The sequence below is a fragment of the Crinia signifera genome, chromosome 3 (assembly GCF_055691185.1).
Source record: "Crinia signifera chromosome 3, ASM5569118v1, whole genome shotgun sequence".
NCBI classification, from domain to species: domain Eukaryota; kingdom Metazoa; phylum Chordata; class Amphibia; order Anura; family Myobatrachidae; genus Crinia; species Crinia signifera.
Window position 1 is genome coordinate 254,177,907 of NC_139219.1, and position 13,526 is coordinate 254,191,432.

The 13,526-nt window shown below is 46.2% G+C and overlaps 1 pseudogene; it reads left to right on the top strand.

The window, feature by feature from the left end:
- The first annotated feature begins 428 nt into the window (after positions 1-428).
- Positions 429-732, top strand: LOC146062704 (cytochrome c oxidase subunit 7C, mitochondrial pseudogene; annotated as a pseudogene).
- Positions 733-13,526: the final 12,794 nt, after the last annotated feature.

Below are 13,526 nucleotides of genomic sequence, written 5' to 3' on the forward strand. Positions count from 1 at the left end.
CACTTGCCACTACCTTGATATGTGCATATTTATTTGTCAATTAGAATGTGCATTGGTTTTACTGCAGCACTTTATACCGCTATCAGTCCAAAACTTACCAGCAACTATAACCTATTTCCACTCAACCATATGCCTTCTTAGGTGGCGTGTGTACAACAAGCGCAGTCTTCCCTTGTAATCTTCCCTCCTAAGTAAACATGTTTACAAAAGTAAAGGCTGGATACATTAGGCGGACCTTATTTTACTTGAGCTCTCCCGCCAACTCCCCGGATGAGCTCACTAACGATTTGGCACTCGATATGTGATTTATCCCATGGAATAATTCCCGGGGAGCTGCTGGAGCAGGAGAATTTAAAAGAAAAAAACCTGGGTTACATACATTGGCTGTAGTGCGCGTAGGCCCGTCGACTACGTTGCTCTTAGCCAGTGTCTCTCCCTTTGCAGCAATGCTCAGTCAGTGTGTCCGCCGCTTCGCCACCTCTGCCATCCCGCGTGCCCACTATGAGGAAGGCCCTGGCAAGAACCTGCCCTTTTCCATTGAGAACAAGTGGAAGCTCCTCGCCCTAATGACTGCTTTCTCCGGCAGTGGATTTACCTTCCCTTTTATTATTGTCAGACATCAGCTATTGAAAAAATGATAAACCTCTAAAGAAAAGGTGCAGTGGACCGTCTGAAACGTCTGCATTTTCCTACCATGCCAGACATGGGTTGTAAATAAACAGTTATACATGATATCTTGTTTCTGGTTTATTCAACAGAAAGGAGAAAGTCCTATGGAAGTCTGAATAGAGATGCTTCATATGTCTTTTTCTTTTCTTCTTTTGTATTTAGCTAATAGATGTATTTAATATGGTTACTAATTTGAAAAAAATTCAAAAGGTTTCATGTGTTCATAAAGTCCAATACTTCTGGTGAAATGTATCTTCAAGAAAATAAACATTTCAGAAAAAAAAAAAAAAAAAAAAAACCTGGACAGCGTTGTGGTCCGGGGTGCGCTGAGCGCCTGGGCGGTGTGGGTACAGCATCCTTGATCCATCGGGATTGGGTGAAATTGGGCCAAATAGGATAAGTGTATGGGCACCTTTAGATGTACTGCTACCCATACACTTGTGCGATTGCATTCGATGCGATAACGGGTTTGATTTCCCTTGAAGCTATCCTTGCGATAAATCACATCAGAAATGCATTTTTTTGCTTTGTGTTGTGCATACAATTATGAGATTTATTGCATGCCCCTTATCAAAAAAAATCAGGCGGGATCGCATGATCAATTGCGATTGCATCGAATGCTGATAAAAACACACCAGATTATCGAACCGATCTTGAAAAATTTAAAGGGCTGGGTCATCTGGGGGATATATAAACAGGCAGCCATTTTAACTCACTGCACTCCTGTTTGCTTTGTGACTAGAGAGGTTTGGTTTATACCTGCTGCTCATTCCACAGTGCTTGCTACCATGCACTGCTTTGTTCTGCTTGCATTGTTTCTATACTGCTGCGTGTAGAGATGGATTCTGCTCGCTATCAGGCTCTTATGTTCTACACTGTGCTCAAGGTGAGGGGAGACAGGGAGAAGGCCCAGCAAAGGAGGAGAGAGAGATCTTGCTGGACCCTGTGCCTGGTTACTTCAAAGGCCTAATCGGTCCTACATGCCCCTCCTGGCTCATATCCGGAACAACAATTTCCGCAACTTCCTCCGCATGGATGACACCTTCCAGGAGCTGCTGGGTCTGGTGACTCCCTACATTGAGAAGCGGGAGACCAGATGCCGGGTTTCTATCCCTGCTCAGGAGAGGCTTGCGTACCTGAAGTTTGTGGCACGCATCTCTGCGCAGGCTTTAGGACACATCATCGCTGAAACCTGCAAGACTATTATTAAGGTGCTTCAGTACAAGTATTGTAAGGTAAGAAAAGGGGCGCAATGCACACATGCAGCATTGCATTGTGCCCCTGGTAGCGGGGACACTCAATGCCATAGTAGCAGACTTCTGCACATCAGCTGCAATATAACAGGGCATGCATATATTTGTGAAAATAGAAAATGGAAATATATCTTAAAATAAATAAGCTTTTTAAAAATATACAGCTAACATGGCCAAACTTTTACAAACTTTACAACAATGTAACTTTAAATAGGGATTTTACCTTTCTGGTGCAGTATGATAGACTGTGTTAAAATCACCCAACGTTTAAGGGACTTGTTTTCTCCACCCCTGCTGATCCCCATCTGACATCAATAAGGTATAAATTGTGGAGGGGACGGTGCATGTGTGGCTGGCTGGGGAAGGGTAGCTGAATTGGGGAGGAGATTAAAATTGAGGCGGAAACTGCAGAGTGGTGGAAGGGTGGGTGGATGAGGTGGGGGTTGACGGTAACGGGAAGGGTGGCTGTTTTGAGCAGGGGTCTGAGGAGGAGGTTGATAAGTGGAGGCCGGTGATTGTGCATAACCAGAATGGTAGGTGGGCTGCTATTGAGGATGGGTACTGGTGGAAGGGTAGGTGGTGGGTGGTGAACTGAAGGCCAAAGGGACATGAGGAGCAGGTGCTTGAGGTTGTGCCCCATGAACTTTCCAATCTGGTGTCCCTTGTCCTGTGAGTGTCTTGTATAAAACCTGTGACACCAGGTGCTGGCACTCTACTTGCTATTGCTCCTAAAGTTTACACATGGTTTTGACAACATATGACACAGTCATAAAAATCATCCGGATTCTGGAGCAGTTTTGAGCGTGCCTCCAATATTAGCGGGTCTTCCACAAATTTATTTTTCTGTGGCTTCCACCTGGTGCCCTGTCACGTTAGACATCTTGATTCCTCGACTGATGTGTCTTGTAGGTCATGGGTACGGATGAGGTCTTCAGGTGCCTTTATTAGGTCTTGTGACTGTAGTGGAAAAAAACATAATTATTAAATTTTAAAACATTTTCTCTTTTTATACAGTTCCCTACAACCCTGGAAGAATGGCAAGCTATTGCAGAGGAATTTGACAGTCGATGGAATTTCCCAAACTGTGGTGGTGCCAGAGACGGGAAACATGTGTGCATCACCCAACCCACCAACAGCAAGTCAGATTATTTTAATTATAAAGGCTACTTTAGCATTGTTCTCATGGCGGTGGTCAACGCAAACTATGAGTTTATTTTCCTGGATGTTGGGAAAAATGGCCGATGGTGGGTCATAAAGGAATAGTTGTTTCGATGATAGGCTCACCACCAACTCCATTCATCTGCCACCTGATGAGCAGACAAAGAATGGCCTGGGATTTGTGTTTGTGGCAGATGAGGCCTTCGCACTGTACAAAAACATAATGAAGCCCTACCCGCAGAGTCCTGAACCACGATAGGCGCATTTTCAATTACCGACTTTCTAGGGCCCGTCGGGTTGTTGAGAATGCATTTGGCATTCTCAGCAACCAATTCAGGATCTTCCACCAACCCATCAGCATGAGGCTGGCCAAAATTAACTATGCAGTAACAGCATGCTGTATGCTGCGCAACATGCTCCGACGCAAGGCCACCAGCATAATACCTTTGCTCCCAGCAGGACCAGAAAACTCTAGCCAGTGGAGCTAGTGCAGATTTCCTCGCTGGCAGCTCCTGCAGTAACCTTCCGCAGCACTGCAAGGGCCAAACAGGTCCGGGAAAACTACAATGCCTTTTACAATGGGGAGGGAGCTGTGGCATGGCAGGAGGAAGCCATCAGATAATAAACATTTTTTAAAAGCATCTTACCCCACTGTCCTACTCCAAATCTTGACTTCCTTCCTAGGACTCTCCCATCATGACTAGAGACTCCTTAGGTGACCATTTCTCCAGGAGGAAATTTAGTTCCATGAAACACCACAGCTGCGGCACGTAGACATTGTCTGCACCAGCCCCCGACCTCTTGGACTCCTCGATCTTGCAGTTCTCTTTTATGAACAGTGTCCGTATATTGGCAATTTTCTTGCGCACCCAGGTCACCGAGGCAGCAAAGTAGGTTGGCTTGGAGTACTCCACCAGGCAGTTATAGGCAGCCTCCCTCTTCGGTTTGTTGCTGTAGCCAGAGACATTCCTCCTCATGGTACAGGCTGATAAAGCTGAATAAAAAGTCTCTGCTCTCATGGGACATCTGCAAAAATAAAAAAGACAATGAATAAACATGGGGAAAGTAGCATTTTTCTTGTTTGTTTTCTAGTTGCTGCAGTGAATTTGGTGAAATGTGTATTTGGTAATACATTGACGTGCAGGGTGCTGCAATATAATGGTGTGCAGTGCAGCAGCATAATGGTAGACAGGGTGTGGCCAGTAGCTTGCAGTGGGGCAGCATAACGGTGTGCAGTGAAGTAGCATAATGGTGTGCAGTGCAGCAGCATAATTATGTGCAGTGCGGCAGCATAATGGTGTGCAGTGCAAAAGCATAATGGTGTGCACTGGGGCAGCATAATGGTGGACAGGGCGTGGCCAGTAGCTTGCAGTGGGGCAGCATAATAGTGTGCAGTGCAGAAGCATAATGGTGGACAGGGCGTGGCCAGTAGCTTGCAGTGGGGAAACATAATGGTATTCAGGGTACTGCAGCATAATGGTGTACAGTGGGGCAGCATAATAGTGGATAGGGCGCAGCCAGCAGCTTGCAATGGGGCAGCATTTTGGCCAGTGGGCCAGTATATGGTGGGTAGAGCAGCATAATGGTGGGCAGTGGTGGTTACACAGCTTAATAATCATTGGTGGCCAGTGGTGTAGCCTGCCTACCTTTTCTTCTGTTTGGGAGCTCAGCAGCATGCTTCCAGCCTCCTCTGCCGTCATGTGCACAATGGGTGGAAGAGAAGTGGCCAGGAAGTGACCAGAAATCTTCAGCAATCGAACGTCGCAGTTAGAAACATCGAATGTGCACAAAACAGCATTTGACTGCACGTAAAATTCGATAAATATTATGTGCAGAACATAAGACCATGAGTCGCAAGATTTAACCAGTGGGCCTGCGCATCACGTCGCATGGTACACAAAATGTGCATACAATCATTCGATTTATCAAACAGATCTGGTCGAAATCGAATGATACAGTAGCATGCAATATCTCATAAGTGTATGGGCAGCATAATAGTTCATGACTTGTTTTATTATTTATTATTATTATTGTTATCCAAAGAACGCAAATAAAAAAATAGGGCTGTGAAGCATGGCCAATACTGCTGTGATAAGGGTGACCTGACCCCTAAATTCGCCCAATTGGTGGATATTTATTAATACCTACAAATATAGGGGTTCATATACTGTACCATCAAATAACATATTAAACAAAAAGAAAGGGGGCCAGATGCACTAACCTTCAAAAGTGATAAAATGGAGAGTGATAAATAACCAACCAATCAGCTCCTACCTGACATTTTTCAAACACAGTCTGTGACATGACAGCTAGGAGCTGATTGGCTGGTTGTTCTCTCCATTTTATCACTTTTGAAGCTTAGTGCATCTGACCCAGGGTATGTAAAGTTCACACTATTTTCAGTTTGTCACAAGCAAATTATTCCTACAGACATTGTCTGTTCATTTACTTTTTGTCCTGTGACCATGCAAATTACGGAAATGAGAGCAAAAGGTTAATTATCTTGTTATATAATGTGAGTTTCATTGCAAGTTCATAGTTTATATAATCTGTCTGAGGCAAATTTCTGGCTTCCAGATGTTGTTGAGCTACACATCCCATGATTACCACTGGGATTTGTAGTCGTTCATATTCATTGTAGCTCAATAAAAACTCTCTATCTGTTGTAGAGTTGTATTCACAGCCTGCTGAGCATCACCACATAGTTTAGCATCATCTGCATAACAGGTCTGACATTGCTAGCTGCTATGACACATAAGTGGAGGTTTATGACATCAGGTGGTTGTTTCCCATGGCATCAGTGTGCACAGGACGAGGGGACAAGGGGGATTTAGCACCCAATTGAGCACTTTATTTGGCTAAAAATGGATACACACCTAAATGTCCGATCAACCGATTTGATTTAACAAACTAATCCGAACAACTGTTTTTATCCACTTTACAGCATTTCGGAGCAATTGATTGATTGTCTCACATACATTAACAGATTTTTGTTCCCTCCAAACAGATTGGACAGATAAATCTTTGTGTGTGTACCCAGCCAGGGGTGTTTTAAGGGAGGGGACCCGTGTACAGCCTCCTCTGGTCCGGCCCCCACCTCTCTGCCGGGAGCAGCAGGGTCTGAGCACTAGAGCGTTTAGACCCTACCGAGCATGCGCGAATCTCCGAAAAATGGCTCAGCCATTTTTCCAGTGATTGTCATATCACCATGTTGTGGAGTCTGAGTACTAGAGCACTCAGGCTTTGCGCAAGGAGGCGGCCATTTTTCTGCTATTCTAGGCAGATGCCTAGCATGGCAATGGTTATGGGGCACCAAATACATTGAATGAGTAACATAATATCACTCATTCTGTGTTTATATTGTACTGAAGGTGCTACAACAAGTTGCAATGTGTAATGACATGAAAGAGAAGCAGCCAGCTGCTTCTAACATTACTAGTATTTGGAACAGCGGATGCCTCCCCCACATTAACTATAGGGGATTCCACTCTATTTGGGATTTCACTTCATTCTAAAGTTTGAAAAGGTGTTCCTGGTACCAAGCCCTTAGCCCAGCACTTACCCTGTTTCTGGACAGAGTATGGCAATGAGGATATTATTACCTTAGGTCAGTGACAGAGAAAATAACTGGACCTAGCTGAGGACAGGGCCGTCTTAGCAGTGTGGGCCCCTGGGCAAAGCAATGCACTGGGGCCCTTACCCATTCTCCCCTCCTAGGGGTGGGGGGGTGCTATCAACAGCAGCTTTGATGTCCCACGGGTGGCAGGGGGTGCTCTATCTTCCACACAACATGTAGGACCTGGAGTAGTAACTTCTGCTAATTACTCCTTTACTGCACAGGTGGTGGGCGGGAGAACACTAACGTGTGGAAGGGGGCACTGAGCTGAATGAAGGGTCACTTGTAAATGACTTCCAGGGAGGTAGGGGGTGTTTTATATGCAGGGGCTGGTTGGATAATGGAGTGGGCTTAATATTCGTAATTTTCTGGTGGAAGTGCAGCTTGTTTTACTGCAGATATCGCCATTATCTGGAAATAGATTTCTTAGCCTTCAATAGTATAAAGACCTAGAGTCCCAACTTTCAGGAGGTGCTGGAGACTTGGGGATCAGAGATCCATACCTCCCAACATTCGGAGACAGCGGGGAGGGACAGGGTGAGCGTGACCTATCGGAAAGGGCGTGGCCTATACGCGCGATGCTGCTATGAGGCCACGCCCCGTTCTTCGCTGCAGTGAGCTGCTGTCCAGCCTCCAGCCCCTCTGCCTGCAAGAATAGACACAGCGTCTATTCACGGATGACAGGGGGACTCCCAACTCTTCCCCCCCCCCCACTGCAGGACACTGCCGGCAGCGGAGGGACGTGGGAATGTCCCAAAATACCGGGACGTTCCCGCAATAAGCGGGACAGTTGGGAGGTATGGAGAGCAGGAGCCAGAGCAATCCATTGACAAAAATATAAAACTGTACACCAGATGTTTGGAGCTGGAGCAGGGACCGGCTGCTGGAAGGCTGATATCTCTGGTTCTGGGCATGATAGAGACAAGGCGCTAGTGTCGACAGAAAGGGGAGAGTCCCAGCTTTTGGAATATACTCTCTTTCTTGGCTCCTGATTGGCCGCTAGGCGGCCAATAGAAGGCCGCCTAGCGGCCAATCAGGAGCCAAGAAAGTCGGCTCCTGATTGGCCAGAATTCATTCTGAGTAGAGGTGCAGAGGAGGAAGGATCTCTGCGCCTCTGACAGTCCGCAGCAGGGAGCTTGCCGGAGTCGCCGGCAGCTTGAAGAAGAAGGAAGAAGCCCTGGACTACGTCGGATCAAGCCAGAAGAACTTCCATGGAGGACCGGGGTGAGTAGGATTTCCTTCCACAGGTCCACCATGGATTTCTTCGGACCCCGGACTGGACACCTACGCCGACATGAAGATCGACATGCTGAAGAATGACGACATGGATCCGGAACCAGGACAAGACACCGGATCAAGACTCTGGGACCTACCTACGGGATCAAGATAGGTAAGTATCAGTGTGTGTGTAATGTATGTATTCAACTTTTATTTTTCAGGTGTCAGTGTGTATTTATTTAACTATTTTTTTTACTGTGGAACTACAAGACCCAGCGGGCCCTTTAATGCCCCGCAGGCTGGGACTTGTGGTTCTCCAAGTCCCAGCTTGCGGGGGAGGATTGCTGGGACTCATAGTTCCACAGTTTAAAACAATAGTTTATTAATCTATTTTTTACACCAGTATCAGCACGGTGGCCACCGCACAGGGCCACCGGGGACAGCTCCAGGCTTCAGCCTGGTCAGGTAAGTCCTGGAGGGGGGGGACCCCTTTATTGGGGGGGTCCCCACTCCCCCAGAGCCCCTGGCCAGGCTGACTGGTCAGAGGGTTAATGCTTTGGCCGGGGGGGACTTGTATAAAAAGTCTCCCCCCGGCTGTGGCATTACCCTGCTGGCTGGTTTGGCCTGGGGCTGGTTCTTAAAATACGGGGGACCCCTAGTCATTTCGTCCCCCGAATTTTGGGAACCAGCCCCGGACCTGGAGCCTGGGGCTGGCTGTTAAAAATCGGGGAACCCCTATTTGTCGGGTTCCCTGATTTTTAATTACCGGCCCCGGCTCTTTCAGCCTGGTGCTGGTTACAGCTTGGGGGGGGGGGACCCCACGCTGTTTTTTTATTTATTTATTTATTTTTCTATATTTTTTTTACACCTTGCAGCCTGCACGGATCTGACTGATCCGTGCAGACTGCCTGTAGGAATTCGGATTAGTGGCCGTATATATGGCCAGCTAATACGAATTTATACGCCATCGGAGGGTTACAAAGCAGTCGTATATGACTGCTTTGTAAATCCCCCTCCGGAACATGACTTTGCATACGATTGAAACAGTCGTATGCAGTCGTAGGGAAAATACTAATACGAAAAACTAGGTTTTTCATATTAGTAAATTTCCCCCTTGTCTACTCCGTTCTCACTGCAGCTAAATTCCCGGGTCTAGCATGTCAACCCAATAATTTGCCTTTTAACACAGGTTTTTGGCAGTGTGAACTGTCTGCATACCCGGATCTCAAACACGGGTAAAACCCTTATTTTTACCCGGGTGTGAGATCCGGGTATGCAGACACGGGTTGACCCGTTCTCACTGCAAAAAAACCTGTGTTAAAAGGCAAATTACCGGGTAGAACTGCTTCACCCGGGAATTTGCCTAGCAGTGAGAACGGGGGTCCCTCGCCGCAGCTCCCGGCATTTAAATGCCAGGTAAATGCAGTGTAGTTCACACTCATAGTGTGAACACGGCACTATATGGCTGTAAAGTTATTTCTTTCTCCAAGTCGGAAAGGTAAAAAGAATGGGCACCTAGTTTCTGTAACATTTGTTTTGTGAGAGTTTGCTTTGTCATTTCTATGACTTGAGTAACATGATTTCAGCTTTCAGAATATACAAACCACATAGCTTAAAGATTGACCTGTTCCTCTTTGTGTAATGGGAATAATTACAACACATTTTTCAAGCAATCATCTGCAACAATTTTGTAATTTTTACTGTTGAAGTGAAGGGAACATTGCTGTTCTAGGATAAGAAAATAGGTGCTATTATTGAAGAAAGAATGTACTGCTGGTCTGTAATGAGACTAATGACAGGTCATGCATATACACAAACTGCATTACTCGGAGCTCTTCACTCTCTAATATTTACAGGGAGACGATGACTATATTTGGTACAAGTACAGGACAATGACTGTTCATCACAAACATTTTCACATAAACATATCAAGGTACTCATTTATCATCCTTTCCTAGCAGCAAAACACAGGAAAGTAACCACAAAGCATCACTGTAAATGGAATCCATAACCACATTATCCACATTGCAACATACACAAATAGAAGTGGAACCCTGGACTTGGATCATTTTAAAATAAAACGTTCCCACTCTTAATTATGTTTTCTTCTGACCTGTCATCTTTGGGATACACTGAAATCAGGGATGTCTATTGCCCATCAATGGCTTACCACCAATGGTCAATGGTTTTTCCAATGATTTGTCAATGTCTTTCTATGGCACACAGTGTTTAGCCCCCCACCCTCTTCCCCATACTTGCCTACTCTCCCGCAAGTTGCAGTAGACTCCAGATTTTTGGACAATTCCCCAAACCGATGGCAGAGTGGCCAGGTCTCCAACATCCCGCCCACATGCTAGTAAAGCAGGCTGGATGAGGAAATCATACAAGGAATCACAGTGCCAATTGGAGGAGGTGGGAACAAAAGATGTAAAGGCATTTTCTAGGCATGCATACATTAGCTGGTGCGGTCACTCTTGCTTCTGGAGAGACCTGTGCATCCAAGGAGATCAGCTCAGCCCGGCGCCTACAAAGGCTTCGGGCTTGGCAATCAAATGTACGACAATGTTAGCAATGTTTCTGAAATCATGCAGCGCCTTTCACATATGATGCGATTGCAGTGGTCATATTATCACATAATTGCTAAAGCATGCAGCAAATCCTTGCAACATGAGTAGGAAACTCTTAATGTGACTGTCACATTACATTACATTACATTGTGCTACAGTGCCAGCTGAACTGTTTAAAGCCAAAGTCTCCTTCACACACCAGAAGCATTGGATCATACATGCCAGTTGTAACTATTGTTACGTGCATATGGGCAGTATGAATACGAGTCCTTGAACACTTATACACGTGTGTTTAGCAGCATTACAAGAGCTTGCCTACTTTGTTTTTCACCTCTCCGGGAGAAGCCCAGAGAGGAGAGCAGATACTGTTGCCAGGGGGGATAGGACGAGGATGATGTCACCAGCCCCACCCCTGTGCCACTCAAACGTGGTAATTCATGGGTTAGCAGATTGGGGTATAGGCTAAAATGATGCAATTCGCGTCATTTTAGCCTCGCACTTTAGCCGTGAAACCACAAAAGCCGTTATTTTTTACAGCAGAAAAGGGGGGTGTGTGGGCTGTGGGAGACTTGCCCACCTTTCCGGGGAGCCGGGAGGGGGACCCGATTATTGGAAGCCTCCTGGCCATTCCGGGAGGGTAGGCAAGTTTGACCTGGTACCTTTAATTAGCCCAGGCAGAGGCTCGTCTATGACATATGACAGTTTGTGTTGGATAATTGGTATGATGTATGACTGGTTGTCAAAGGGTTAACAGTTATATCACCACTAAATGGGTTGCCAATATTCTACCAATAAATTGTATGAAAGATGGATTGGGTGCAAAACATCAATTTATTAAACACCACATTAATAATCAAATGCAGATTGCTGAATGAATACGGGGGGTTGGGAGCAGTGAACGGATGAGGGATAAAGGATTAGGTGTGTAAATGGTGTCTCATTAGAAACAATAGACTCTTTCCCAAATCAAAAACGGACACCGCTATACACAATCCAAGATGGCATTTTTCCCACATCAAAGATGGGCACCGCTATACACAATCCAAGATGGTAGTGACCCCTATAAAAAGTCCTCTGTACAGAGGCCCAGCACTCCCTGAAGAAGGCTCAAGGAAGCAGACACACGTTGGTGATTTTTTCACCTCATCATCACCATTGACTGACACCTTGAAAACCAAGTCTCCTCCTGGCCGGGAGTAGAGCCCACAGAAGCCGGGTGCGGACTGTGACGTCAGGTGACGGTAGTCTTGCGTTGCCACAACCCGGAAGTCACATCCTGCCCAGCACTGTGGAGCCGGGCTCGCTGAGCAGCTGCAACGCTGATCAAGCCGCGGCTGGAGCAAGAAGATCTACGACCAGCGTGGGACTACCAGGACCATCGAGAGGATGCGGACTGAGAACACAGGTGAGAGGTGCACTTCGGAGGGGACGGGACGCCAGCCCCCCGCACCACCACCCTGTGTCTTTCCTTAGTTCCATAGACCCTTTTATTACCACTCAGGACAACCAAGAAGCATTTCCCCCCGCTGTTACTATAGCCCTGTTAGGGCTATTTACACACCTAATCCTGTATCCCTCATCCCATCACCGCCCCCAACCCCCATATTCATTCTGCAATCTGCATTTGATTTTTAATGTGGTGTTAATAAATTGATGTTTTGCACCCAATCTTTCATACAATCTATTGGTAGAATATTGGTAAGGCATTCAGTGGTGACATAACTGTTAACCCTTTGACAACCAGTCATACATCATACCAATTATTCAACACAAACTGTCATATGTCCTAATGAGCGCAGGTTACAAAACCCTCTCAATCAAATAACCTTTTTGTGAGGCAGGTTTCCTCACCTGTAACCCGCAGCCCCTACACTACAAGTAACCAATTAACAGTGAGCGCCTGTACCAGAGGCGCATCTATGCATGTATGTTATGCTTAGCAGCTACACCACTGCACTAGCTAGTCGGAGCAGCAGCCCCGCAGCTGCAGCCACTGCTGGTCCCCTCTACAGCTGCTAAATACAGAGCACACTGAGTAAACATGCTCAGGAAATCCTCATTCACACTGCACTCATGGAGGTAACTAGGGTTATACAACTGACATGTTTTCTCTAGCCATGTAATTATCTAATATTGGGGCAGATGTATTAAACCTTAACAAGATATAAATGCAAAGGCGATAAAGAGAGATAAACTTCCAGCCAATCAGTTCCTTACTGACTTTTTTCAAACACAGCCTGTAACATGGCGGTTAGCAGGTGATTGGATGTTTATCTCTCTTTATCACCTTTGCATTTATCTCTTGTTAAGGCTTAATACATCTGCCCCAAAGTATGTAGAGTGCAGTGGCAGATTCAGGGGGGGGCACCCGGGCACGTGCCCACCCTGTCATTCATTTTGTAGCCGAGGACCAGGGCTTTCCAACGAGCCCAGCCCCATGTCTCTAGCCCCCCGGGAACCGGAGATATCACCTGGTAAACCTGTAACATTTTTTCCCCATAGGATAATATGGGACCCGTCAATTCCGACCCCCACCCGGTTCCGACGGCTGCCAGTTCCCCCCCGGCATCACAGGAGCTTGTGGTTGATGTCATTCAATTCCAAATCGCTGGGCCTTTAATATGATACCAGGATGGTCCATATCGGTCAATCGGTTCCAGAGATATAGCATGTAAATCGATTTTTTTTATTTTTGAAATGTAATTTCATGGCTGTTCATGTTCTTTGAGGGCAGATTACTCTGGAACCAAACGTTCCAGTTTCACTGGATCAAAATCATTCAAAGCCCACTCAAAAGTTCTTCAATATGATACTTGTCTCATGTAAATGGGTCAGTTAGTTCCGAAGATATAGCCGGTTAAATGAGATAACTGGTTAAAGGGGGGAGGGGTGGTTTTCTCTCCCCCTCACACCAGAAAATGCAGGGACTAGGCTGGTGTAAAAGGGGCCAACCTGGGAATGCATTTTCTGGTGGGAAATGGGTATTATTTCAAATAGCTGGGACCTGCAGTGCTCGGAATACACAGGTGCCCTCTCACTTGGTAA